This window comes from Vombatus ursinus, unplaced genomic scaffold (assembly GCF_900497805.2).
Source record: "Vombatus ursinus unplaced genomic scaffold, bare-nosed wombat genome assembly UNPS02014973.1, whole genome shotgun sequence".
In the NCBI taxonomy this organism is placed as follows: Eukaryota; Metazoa; Chordata; class Mammalia; order Diprotodontia; family Vombatidae; genus Vombatus; species Vombatus ursinus.
The window spans coordinates 1,593,476-1,607,175 of NW_020954751.1; the positions used below are offsets into that span (position 1 = coordinate 1,593,476).

Here is a 13,700-nt window from a genome sequence, read left to right on the forward strand (position 1 = left end):
CACACACACACACACACACACACACACACACACACACACACACACACCCCTACCTACAGCCCTAGACCTGAGAAAGACAATCCATTGAACAATGGAGCAGACCTCTAGGGCATTGCTTCCTTCATTGATGATTGGAGGCCATTCCCAGAACTGAGGTTCATTAAACTTCCTCTAATCCTTGCTTTTGACCATCATTCCAGACCAGGGACTTGCCATCTTTCCTTCTTCCACCTGCATTTCAAAGAGATGGAAGACTATAGTCCAAGGGCCAAATCTGGCCAGCCAGCCTGTATTTGCATGATCATCTAGAAAGGTAAAAGGTTCTTACACTATTACCTATAAGAAAACTTTATTTTAAAATGTAAAAACTATTCTTAACTCCCAGTGGGTACAAAAACTGACCCCACATACTGTAATTTGCTGATTCTGTGTAGCCAATCACACCTTGGCATACCCCAACCCAGGATTACTCCCATTATCTGTTTCCATAGCTCCTACTCTGACACTATTGAACGAAGTTAGAGGAAGTCACAAAACTTGGCATACAAGGTTTACACTACAGGTTTATGTTATCAAATCTCAAATGTATCCTCACTGAAGCAAGGCAGTCCTTTTACTCCTCCCTTATTGATTCTCTGTCCCATTCACCATAGTGGCTGTTCTAAACCTCTTTTTTTTCCTCTGGCTCTCATGAGACTCCTTGTCTAAAAGATAGTTGATGATGTGGGACTGGAGCTCAGGCAAGAGGTAACAACTATAGATAGATCTGAGAATCATCGTAGAGAGGATAGTTGAATCCATGGAAGCTGATGAGATCACCAAGTAAGATTATAGTGTGGAAAGAAAAGACAAGAGGGCCCAGAGTAGACCCTGGGGAGAAACTCACTGTCAGTATTCAAGACATGACAAAAAATGTAGAAAAAGAGACTGAGAAGGAGTATTCTGATAGGTAAGAGAACCATGAGAACATCATCAGGAGATCCTAGAGATGAGAGAGGATCCAGGAGGAGAGAGTGTCAGATCAACAGTGTCAGAGGCTTCAGAGAGATCAAGAATTATGAGGATTGAGAAAAGACCCTTGGATTTAACAACTAAAAAATCCTTTATAACTATGAGACAGAAATTTCAGTTGAATGAGGTTGAAAGACAGATTGCAGAGAATTTAGAAACAAGTGAGAGGAGACACAGTGCAGGCAACAAGCATAGACGACTTTCTCAAGGAGCTTACCCAGGAAGGAGGAGAGAGATCAAGGACCTTAACTAGTAGGGTTGTATCAAGTAAGGGCATTTTAAGGATGGATGAGATATTGGTATGTTTGTAAGCAGCTGGGAAGAAGCCAGATTAGAGAAAGTGAGGATGAAATGGGGACAGTCTTTTGGAGGAGACAGAAGGGATTGGATCAGTGATGCATATGGAGTGGTTAACCCCTCCACCATGTGTCCCAGGCAAGTTACTTAGTCTCTGTCAGCCTCAATTTCTTCATCTGTAAAGTAAGGATAATAATAGCACCTATCTCCCAGTGTGATTATGAGGATCAAGTGAGATTACATACGTAAAATGCTTTGCAAAACTTACATATAGCATTTTAAAAATGCTAACTATTTTTGTTACTAATTGTCTTGTCAAGGAAAGGGATCTCTGCATCAGAGGCAAGAGTAAAGGAGGAGATATCTGAGTGATGTGAGATAAGGAAGGGAGAAGAGAGAGCTCTTGATGAATGGCCACAGTTTTTTCAGTCAAATTTGAGGCAAGGTCTTCATCAGAAAGGGCTGGGGAAGAGAATTCTTTGGGAGGCTTGAGAAGAAAAGTTTTGGAACAGATGTGGTAAACAAATCAAGACTAAAATGATTGCTTTGTTATAATGAGGTTCCACTTGAGATTAGGTAATGTCAATTTGTAGGGGACCCAATCACCGTGGTTTTGTGATTTTCAACAGCCTGAATAGGAACAAAGAATGTAGATGGTGGAAGTAATCCAGCATTGGTGTTTGGCAAGGTGTAATCATTGAAAGAACAAGGAAAGATGGAATCATAAAAAATTGTGATCATATAAAGGACTTTTAAGAGTTCATTAACATGGAAGTCTATGTAATAGGTTAGTTGATGGCAAGAAGGTATGACCATTTTTGTGTGTACATGAGTTTGAGTGGAAGAGTGGGTCTTGAGAACTGAGTAGATTGAATCACTTAGAGTTAAGGTATTTGAGGGACTATTCAGTATGCACGTTGAAGTTACCTAATGTGAAAGCAGGAGTTGTGGGAAGACTGGGCAAGGCACTGAACTCATTGTGGAAGGAAGAAGGATGACCTTGGTTGTAGCAGTGGGCAGGTGTCATTAGATAACCATCAACAGGATCTGGGTTGGGTAATTAATCTGATTAGTATGAACTTCAAAGGGGGATTGATTGCTATGGGATGACGGTAAAGGAAGAGCCTGGAAGTGTCAGTGTGGAGCTAAAAGTATTCTGACTCTTCCATCATGGGGCTGGGGGAAGTAAGAGTAAGTCAAGGAGGGAGGAAATGAGGCATGAGAGAATGTATAGACAGTACTGGAAGGGGCAGCCAGAGAAGCAGATTCATTAGGAGGGAGCCAGATCTCAGCGAGTGCCAGAAGATGGAAGGACTACGAAAGGAAGAGATTTAAGATGAAAGCAAGTTGGTTAATTATGGAGCAGGTATTTTATCCTTTCATCTTTCCCTGTGCCTCACCCCTCCTAAATGTCTTCTCTGCAACTTTCAGTCGCTCCACCCCCTTCCTGTTTTCCCAGGCCGTCACTTTCTTTCCTTCAGAATCCTGAATGTGTAGTTAACCAGTTCAGCTTTACACTTTCCTCTATCCTAAATTTCCTTGCCACTTTGCCTAGTTGTTGCTCGTCATTTTCTAGATCCCAACTGTGGAATCTCACCTACTCTACTTCTATATAGAGGAATGGATGGGTGAAACAGTCTTAATTAATCTCTCACTATGTTCTAGGGCCTGTATTAAGTGCTGCAAGTACAAAAACAATAGAGAGCCAGTCTCTTCCTTCAGGAAGTTTAAATTCTGATAGAGCCCACACATGGAGTACTGGTAGCCAGAGGGGTGAAGTCATAGGGATAATGAATGGAAAGACATAGGTAGTTGATTGATCTGCAATTTTCAGGATCAGTGTTTATATTATTTGATTACTGTTCTCAGAGCAAGAGGGGAGAAATGTATGTAGGGGAGGGAAGGGTTTACTTGTGGTAGAATGGCAAAAAATAAAAAGGCTGGTGGGCTGGCCAGGCCCTGCCAGCTAGAGCAAGTTCCTACCAGTCAGCACAGTTCCAGGGCAGAAGCCAAAGGCTAGGTTTGAAGATAAGGAATAGTTCAGTGCCACTTCTGAACCAAAAGGAGCAAGTTCTTTTACAGCCATCTATATGACAGCCCCTTCTACAGATTTCTGCTGGGCAATTCAATTGGTTCCTCACTGCCTTTTTTGGGGGGGGGGGTGAGGCAGTTGGGGTTAAGTGACTTGCTCAGGGTCACACAGCTAGTAAGTGTCATGTGTCTGGGGCCGGATTTGACCTCAGGTCCTCCTGACTCCAAGGCCAGAGCTTTATCCACTGTGCCACCTAGCTGCCCTTCCTCGCTGCTTCATAGCCACTTTCCTCACCATCTCCTTCCAACCTTCTTGTCTCACCTATAACTTCCTACGCTACTTACTCCCTTCTCCCTCCCCATCAACAAAGAGACACCAACTCTTGCATCATTTAAAACCATATTTGATAGCTCTCTCTTTTCCCCAACTCCTTTTTTAAGGAAACACTATATCACCCACCCCTCTCTTCCTTTGCTAGATATAGTTCGGGGTACCTGGGAACAGATACTTTGATCAGCCCTAGACAGTAAGTATGGATGGAGGCACAAAATATCATGTTTTACTTTTTCTGAAGACCTGCAAGCAGATGCATTGTAGCAGTCTGAACAATAAGATTTATATGCTACTATCAAAAAAACAGCTCTGTAACTGTTGGTAAAGGTAATGATTTTGTTAACCTTGAGAAGTCTTAAAATTGATGCTATGCTAAGAAGTCTTAAAATTCCATGATGCTATGGGATATTATAGGAGTATTTTATTGAATTGATTAGACTAGAATAAATGAAATCTGGCATTTTTAAAAGCATCTTCATTGTCCATTAAGGAACAGATTTGCAAAGCACTTATTATTAGGTCATTTTACTGACTAAAAGAAAGAACATATATGCAACAAGGATGAGTTGCTTTATTGGAGGGGGAGGAGAATTACTTCCCTGTTACAGAAATTGCATTATAGAAGAAAGAGGAGGATAGTTATTTTCAGTAATTTGCACAAAGCACTTAGCCTACTATTTGATTACAAAAGTTTAAATCGCATTTTAATTTTGAATGGAATATTCTAGTGTAATTGTAAAGTAATAATGAAAAAGTTTTTAATGATGTAAATGATGTATAGCATTTCTGTATCTTTTGTTATATATGCTATTCACACTAAATTTTTAAAATAAAGGCATGTATTTTTCTTGTTTTTGTAAGACTCTGTATTACATTAAATGTAATTTTCAAGCTTTTGGGCTTGTGAGAGTTGACTAGTTTTCATTCCAACTTCATTATCAGAGACATGGCATAATAACACCAGAGTATTCACTGTATTAAGGGCAGCTAGGTGGCGCAACGGATCAGGAAAACTCATCTTCCTGAGTTCAAATCTTGCCTTAGACACTTATTAGCTGTGTGAGGCTGGGCAAGTCACTTAACCTTGTTTACCTCGGTTTCCTTATCTGTAAAATGAGCTGGACAAGGAAATGGCAAACCACTTCATTATCAGCTACAAAAACCCCAAAATGGGGTCACAAAGAGTCAGACATATCTGAAAAACGACTGAACAACTGAACTCACTATCTAGCCTACTTTTCCCACACATCAGTGTGAAATTGGATTATGGCTAAGAAAGTAAAAATGTTCTTTAAAAGACCAATATATATCACAAGCAGTTAAAGCTGATTTTTCTTGACATCATTTGAATACTTCTTTAGAAAGAACACAAGCAAATTAAAACCCCCAAATCTATCAATTAGTTCCATGTGAGACATTTAACAAGAGAGAAATGGACCAAATGCTTTCAGAGAAGACCTTTTTATACATTTAGTAACTAAATTTGATTTTTCCAAATAGAATTCCTAAACTAGTTGATATATTATAAAGTTATGACTGCAATACTTGCTACACATATTATATGTTTTTATTATACAGCTTTGTTGTATGGTGTGCAAACTGCTTATTTGAAAAAAAAAAAGCTTAGTTGACTGAAGACTTTATGAGAAGCAAGAATTTTTAATAATTAAGGAAATTGTACACTGTCTGCTATCACATACAGTATAAAAAAATGTCCTGTGTAAGTGATTCCGGTTAACCTCATGCTATTTAACAAGGAGTATCTATTTGAAGTCCAGCTGTTTGCAGGATAAAATAATACAAGATGTATAATACTAGCAGTATTTTCTAATCAGAAGTCTTTTGAATCTTTTGGGAATCCAGAAAGAAAATTTCTCTGGTATCTACATATTCTTTAATTAAAAAGCCAATCTCAATAACAATTCAGTGGCTAATTGAGGAAATATTTTACAGCATCATAAACCTAGTCTGGAAAGATAAATAGGGTTGTGAACCTGTGTAGTTTACTTGCTTTTATATTTGGACTAAATAAATGTCTTCATTTTAGCACTTTAAGACTTTTCTAACTCATATTCATTTCTCTGACTGATGTTCGACAAAAATAGTACAGCTACAGAAACAGTAAATATTTTCAGGAAGACAGCCCCTTCTCACTCACCTGGAATTAGCTAATCAATGCACATGTCAATTTTTTTTTTTTAAGGAGGGTGAGTACTCAAAACCATGTGACAATTGAGCAAATAAAAATTGCTTTGGAAAATGCATCAGAATTGCCAGATAACCTCCTTTAGGGATCCAAGCACGTGTGGGTTACTGAGCTAGTTCCCCCCGCCCCCAAAGGGGATACAGCATTGAAAAGACATAATATGGGTTAATTAACATAAACTCACTAAGAATCAATGTAATTTAGAGGGTGATTCTTTCATGACAAAGAAGTTTAATTTTTGAAGCATTAAACAAATTTCACTTGAAAGAAAAGAAGCACAGCAACTAACTGAAAATAAACTTTAGTGGTTTGGAGCAAGCTGAGCAGAGAGGAAAACTGATCTGTATGATTTCAGGAGACATGGGAGCTTTCCTATGCTCCCTTCCCAACTCCTTAATCTCACCTCAGAATCCTTCCCCATTTTTGGATGGTTTTTAAATTCCACTTTCAGCAAAGTATAGAAAGAAACTCAGTTTAATCTAAAAATTATGTTTGTCCTGATCCCCATGTTTTTGTAATATCATCTGATCAGTCTTCAAAGTTTCCCTCAGAGGAACTTTAAGGCCTATTTTATAAGAAGGAAAACTGAAGCAGAGAATTATGCGGATGTAAGCTCAAGACTAAAATCCAGATTATAGAATCTTGGAATAGTAAATGTACCATGAACCTTGTAGACTATCTAACCTAACCTCCTAATTTTACAGTTAATAAAATTTGAGGTCCAGAAAGATTAAGTGATTTGCTCAGGACTCTATGGCCAGAAGTAGGCAGAGCTGGAAATAAGATCAAATTCTTGATTCCCAGTCAGATGAATATGTAAAAATTAGGTCATAGAAAGTTGTTTTTTGTTAGGAGACCCTGAATAAGTCAAAGTACCCCTTCTCTGCATTAATAGGTAAGAGCTCTTTTCATTGGACCTGGATCTATTTGATGGCCCCCTTCCACGATGCTGTTTCCTCCCTTGGGCTCTGTGGTATGACATGCTCTCTGTCTTCCTTCCGTGTCTTTGGCTACTGCTTCTCTGGGTTCTCTGCCTTCTGCATTCTAAGTACAACTGGCCCCAAGAATCTCTCCTTGCCTTTTGTCATTTTATATATTTTTTGGAAATCTTGTTTACAGGAATTGCTTCAATGATCGCCTCTGAGTGGATGTTTCTCAACTGTCTCCATTTCAGAACTGAATGTATGAGGTAGAAGTGGGAGGCAGTAGTATGATTCATTGACAAGGGTGAGGCTGTTTACCATGACATCTATTAGTGGAGAAACAAATTAATGACTTAAAAATAAAATACCTTTTAAATTTTATTTTCTGAGATTTAAAAATTATTTTGCAAATCTAAAACTTAGCCAAAGATCATTTTAACTTAAGACAACTACTGTAGAAATCTGATTATAGCTTCTGATTAAATTTTTAGATGTTACAAAGCTGGAAGAGATAGCTAATATATTGCATGACAGCATCCAAAAACATCTCAACAAATTAGGACATTTGGACAAATCTTATAAGCTTAAATTTAGTAAGGATAAATGTAAAATACTGTACGAGGGTTCAAAAAAATCAATTTCACATGTACATAATGGGAGAAACATAGTTAAATAAAAATTAATCTGAAAATCAGTCTGCAAGCATTTATTAAACAATGTGTCAGGCATTTGGTAGATGGCAATTTCAATATGAATCATTTTGTGTAATATGACTGCCAAAGTAGCAAGCATCATGTCCAGAAGGGGGAAAGGAATAGTTTTAAATGTACTCTACCCTGGTCACACAACATTCAAAATACTGTGAAGTTCTGGATGCCACATTTTAAGCTATAAGTCATTCAGAAAAGGGCAATCAATATGGAAAAAGGTATCATAATCATGCCAAATGAGTATTAGTTGAAGAAACTTCAGCTGTTAATCAGCTGTGATGTTGACAGCTACTGTGCTACATGCTAGGGATAGACAGACAAAATTCACCTTCAAGGAGATTTACAGTGTAGTTGGGGAAATAACACATACACAAATGTTATGTGTGTGAGTACGTTACATATCCATACATATTTGTATGTATCCAAAAATACAAGTTATTTGTATGTTAGATGTAAGGTGATTTTGAGGAGGAAGACACTAGCAAATTGGTGGAATCATTAAAAGAAGACTTAGGGTGAAGATATTAAGTGTCTTCACATATTTTCAAGGCTGAAGAAAGAGAGACTAAATGTGTTTTGCTTGTCTCCAGAGTGCATTTCTAACAGCAATAGGTGAAATCACCAAAAAAGTAAATTTAGTCTTGACTTAAAGGAAAACTTCCTAACAATTGGAGCTATACAGAAGTGAAATGAGCCCCATAAAAATTTAGTGGGTTCCTAACTTGAGTCTTCAAACAAAAAGGCTAGATGATTACCTGTTAAGTATAGTGTAGAGTAGATTCTTATTTGGGTACAGGTTAACTGACTAGTGGCCTCAGAAGCCTCTTCTCTCTCAGGTTTTATGATTGTGTTAGTGCTCTCCTAACATCTAGACTCTGCTTTTCAACTGCAATTCAGGCATCTTCACTTAGATCCTCTTCTTTCTACTTGGCACCTCAAATTCATCATGACCAAAACTGACTTTTCCATGAAAAAAAATACTTCTCCACATTGACCAATTTTTGCTGATACCGCTACTATTCTTACATTTACCTGGACTAGAAATCCTAGCATGATTTTTTGGCTCTTCTTTCTTCCTTGGCCCCATATCTGTACCTTTCCCAAGTGCTATCATTTTGACCTCTGTATCTTGAACATCTGCATTTCTAATCCCACACCCAACTTTTAGCTCATCATTTTGGTTGACATTCTTTCTCACTAGAATTATTACAGTGGCGTTCTGAATGTTTTCCCCTCATTTTTCTCACCTCCTTCAATCCATCCTACCTATCAATTTTCCTGATGTCCTCCTCTAACTTAACATTCAGTTATACCTCAAGGCCCAGCTTAGGTACTATCTCTTTTATGAAGCTTTCCTTGAAATCCTAGCTGGAAGTGATTTCTGTTCTTCTGACTTCCATTTTTATTGAAGGTGCTTTATTTAATTTTTCCTATAACTTTAAATGGCCTGCAAGCAGATTGAATATTCCATTGATGCATTTTCTTTTACAGTATATGAGCAATATAGTAATTCAGGAAAATGCTGACTAAAACTTGCTTTCCAAAAAATCTAAAATTGCATATAGTACCGTAGTACAGAAAGGTTAATTTGCTCCTGTGAGGAAAATAAATGAAAATAAATCATCAAAACAGTGAAAAACCTGTTTCCCACCAGTGTTTAAAGAAGAAGCGTTTAATTTGTAAGCCTACTTTTTATAGTTAATGTGCTAATTGACTCAGCTAACACCTGCATAATTTATTTTTAAAATCTCACTGAAATCTACATCATAGTGAGATTCTAGGAAGTTAGGGCAGCAGCTGTTAACACATCTGTTTCAGTGATCCAGCATGAAAAAAAGATTCTAAAAATAGCTGAAATTTGACTCAGTAGACTTCATAGTATTTCAGAAAGTGTCAACTGAACCAGATTAGAAGTCTGTCTTTAAAATACCTTTAATTTCACATGACATGGTTTACTTCTGAATGCAACAAACATTTGCCCTCAGTAATATTTATTAGCAAATTAGAAGTGTGGCTGATCCATTTCCCTTCTTGCCAGCTGGAGAAGAGGAACACACAAGAGACAAAAGGTGTAGCAGTATATCAAAGCACAGTTCAAAGAAAATTTCATTTTGCAGGAAGCTTATCACATTAATTTTAAAGTGCCTCTTTTCTTTGTTGTGAACTGAAAGTATGATGAACCACCTTAAAAGTGATATATTTTTATATGCTACATTTTCCCAACTCTTTCTTGAAATAATTCCTGCTCTTGTTTATATATAACTTAACTTCACTGATTCTCCTGCCTCTGTGACATTCCTCCATATCATTCATTAGCTTTTCTTCCCTAAATGTAGACATACCCCAATGCTCTTCACTCCAGTGCTCTTCTATACTTTCTCCATTTTGTAATAACAATAACAGTAACAATATAACAATAATAATACTAGCTAGCATTTATATAACATGTTAAGATTTGCAAAGACCGTTCCAGAGCAGGACAATTCATCTCTCATCTCTGGAAATTTACTTTGTCTTCCATGGTTGGAATGTTCTCTGTCTTTATCCCTGCCTCTTGGCTTCCCTGGCTACAATTCCAGCTTCTACAGCAGAGGTTCCCAAACTTATTTGGCCTTTTGGCCTCTTTGAAAAAAAAAATTACTCAGCACTCCCCTGGAAATCTACTTTCTTTAACCCTTTAGGGTTTTTAAACATTTTTTTTCTTTTCAAAAAAATATAAAATTTTATTTTTAAAATGATGCATCTTAAATTTATTGTAAATTTGTGGGTTTTTTCCTGCATTGAAATTTTGATGATGCAATATTGCACCATGTAACCATATAGTATCGTATTGTAAACAAGTCAATCCATGCACATATTCCTGCTGATGCATACTGGACTTCCTGACAATGTGCAATATGCTCACCTGCCAACACTTGCTTGTTAAGACCTGTTGGTAGAATTGAGCACTGATCTGTTATAACTTGTATTTTGTGTGTTTCTTTGGAAAATAATGTAATCACTAAGACTTTAACTCTGTTACACAACAAATGAAACAAGTACTATTGGTTTTTCGAATTTTTCTTCTCTTCTTTCCTTATGCTTCCAATGCCTCCTTATTTTTATTCACCCCCCCCCCCCCCCGTTGCTTCCCCAGGCTACTACTACTGCCCTGCCCCAAGGGGGTGGTATTGCCCACCTTGGGAACCTATGTCTTCAGGAAGCCTTTCTTGATCTCCCTTGATTCTAATTCCTTCTCTCCATTTATTATTTCTAGTTTATCCTATATATAGTTTGTTTGTACATAATTGTTTGCATTTTGTCTGCCCCACTAGATTATGATTCTTCTGAGGGCAAGGATTGCCTTTCTTTTTATCTCCAGGGTTTAACACCGTGCCTGACATATAATAAGGTTCTTAACAAATGTTTATTGACTACGAAAGCATTTTACATATGTCATCTCATTTGACCCTCACAACCACCTTGCAAGGTAGATGCTGTTATTATTCTCATTTTACAGATGAAGAAACTGTGCCTGAGAGAGGTTAAGTGACTTGCCTGTAGTCACACAGCTAGGAAGTGTCTGAGGATAGGTTTCCTGACTTCCAAGTCTAGCACTTTATTCAGTGTACCACTCTATACTTATTCTCTCAGGGAGCTCATCCATTGCTATGGTTTGGTTATATCCCTCTTTGCTCATGACTTTAAAATCTGATTCTGTCATGTGCGTTCTAATTCCTGTTTCCTTGGTTATCACTTCAAATTTAGGTTACTCCAAAAGAATTTCCATAAAATCTCCAATATCACTTTATCTCCTCTAATTCTTTGGTCTCCCTGCCTCTAGTCTCTCCCTGCTCCAGTTCATCCTTCACACAGCCACCAAGGTGATTTTTTTTTGGGGGGGGCTAGGCAGTGGTGACACAGCTAGTAAATGTTATATGTTTGAGGCCGAATTTGAACTCAGGTCCTCCTGAATCCAGGGCCGGAGCTCTGTCCATTGCACCACCTAGCTGCCCCCAAAGTAATTTCTTAAAGCAAAATCCCTACTCAGTAACTCCAGTTGTTCCATGTTATCTCTAAGATAAAATATAAGCTCCTCTGTTTAGCATTTAACATTCTGTACAACCTAGCCCTATCTTGCTTCCCCGGTTCTATTACAAATCACTCCTCTCCACACCTCTACGCACTCTATAGTCCAGATGTACTAGAATTATTGCCATTCTTCACACATAAATGCTTCCTTTTTCCCCTCACCACAAGGTTATTACTTCATTTGAGTTTTGTATGCATCTATGTATGTGCTTGTCTTCTTCATTAGAATGTAGTTTCTTTAAGAGGAAGGACTTTCACTTTTGTTTTTGGATAGTAAGTGCTAAATAAATGCTTGGTGATTAATTGATTCAACAATAATTTATTAGATACCAACTATGTGCCAATTTATTATATTTATTACGTGTGAACTACTTTGCTAGGTACTATTGGCAGAGAAGTGGATACAAAGATAACTAATATAGATCTCCACTATCATGGAAATTATAATTTAATAAGAAGAATGTGAGAGAAACACAGTTCTGCTGTATCTAATAACTAATTCAGAATTAAATGATAGGAGCATAAGTGAAGTATAGAATAGTATACAAGGTCCAAAAAAGGAAAGATCATTTCTCCCTGGGGATGTCATAGAAAATTTCATATAGTAGGAATGTTTTTAATCTGGGTCTTGAAAGATAGAAGGATAGGGAATTCCAGGGATAGAAAAGAGCATGACAGAAGTATGGAGGCAAGAAAACACAAGGCTTATTTAAGAAAAGTTGTCCAGGTTGACCTGATCATGGTGTACATCAAAGTCACTTGCATTTGCTGCTGTCATTCACCTAATGAGTAGGTAAGTCTCAGGGAGCTCAGAAATCTGGGGTGCTCTGGCTTTTCTCCATGTGGTCTCTTGTGGGAGGCTTGAAGTGCTAAGACTAGAAGGCTCAGGGACATCAGAAGTTCGTAGAACTCTGACCCAAAATGCTCCACAGAGTGCTCTAGACCAGTGGTATCAAACTCAAATAGAAACAGGGGCCACTGCACCATAAATAAGGATCCCTATGAACCACATATTGACTAAGAAAACCATATATTAACATCATTTATGTTCTATCGTATTTTTATTTATTTTGTTAAATATTTCCCAATGACATTTTAATCTGGTTTGGGCTGCACTGAAGAGTGTTTTAGGTTGTGTGTTTGATACCTCTGCTATAGGTTACAACCTTCTAAATCCGGAGGATCTAAGAGTTTCTGAAACATACCAAAGTTCTGAGCCCAGACATACCAGAGGATGTGGAACTCAGTAACAGGAATCCACACAATTGAGGAAATGACATTACAGGGCCATCTACCCCACTTAAGAGTATAAGGAGGGGTGGGACACTTTTCAAGAGGGCTGAATTACTCCAAAGCTGAATAGCTCTTTGAGACAACAAAAAATAATGGAACTGAATCAAAAGACTGAAAAAAAGTTAGAAAATGTAAAGTATTTCTTACAAAAAAACAAAACAAACAAAAAAAACAAAAGAAAACAACCAACCTGAAAAATAGGCCAAGGAGAGATAATTTCAGAATCACTAGAATACCTAAAAATCTCAACTATAGAAAAGTTTAGATATGATATTTTTAAAATCATGTATTAAACCAGAATGCAAAATGAACATAGAATCTACCAGTCATCTCCTAAAAGAAACCCCAAAATGAACACACTGAAGAATGATGTAGCAAAAATCCAGTCAAAGAAAATATGGAAAGCATCCAACAAGTTCAAGTACCAAGTAATTATACTTAGGAAAGCTTAAGATAAATACTTACAACCAAGAATAAATTATCAGACAAAGCTGGGTTGGGGGTGAGGTCAAAGCAAGGTGGAGGGATAGGATCTTTAATAGAATAGAGGACTTCTAAGCATTCCTAATGAAGAGATCAGACCTAAGTAAATATTTTGAAATAGAGAAGAGTCAAGACAAATATAGGAAAGTAAAAACACATGAATAATTGCAAAGGACTGTGTGATGATACTTACATTTATATTCTTTTTGAAGGGGACAAGAAATGAATATCCTATCAGAATGCTAATATACTCAAGATCATAGATGGAATAAATAAGACAGAGCATCTGGGAGCCATTTTGTTACATTTTAATGATATCAATAGAAAAAAAGAAAGGGGAA

The 13,700-nt window shown here is 37.3% G+C and overlaps 1 protein-coding gene and 1 long non-coding RNA gene across 3 annotated transcripts in view; one reads left to right on the forward strand and one right to left on the reverse strand.

Annotated features, from left to right (window-relative positions):
* Window positions 1–13,700, forward strand: part of LOC114030636 (E3 SUMO-protein ligase NSE2-like) — a 259,588-nt gene that overhangs the window by 178,907 nt on the left and 66,981 nt on the right. The window lies entirely within an intron of this gene.
* The window catches only part of LOC114030637, a 92,215-nt gene that overhangs the window by 1,548 nt on the left and 76,967 nt on the right, over window positions 1–13,700 (reverse strand). The window contains exon 5 of one of the 2 annotated variants that reach the window (XR_003567649.1): window positions 189–231. The exons of the other annotated variant lie outside the window; for it this stretch is intronic. This is a non-coding gene — a long non-coding RNA (uncharacterized LOC114030637). Of the gene's footprint in view, window positions 1–188; window positions 232–13,700 lie in introns of those variants that run through there. 2 annotated transcript variants of the gene reach the window in all.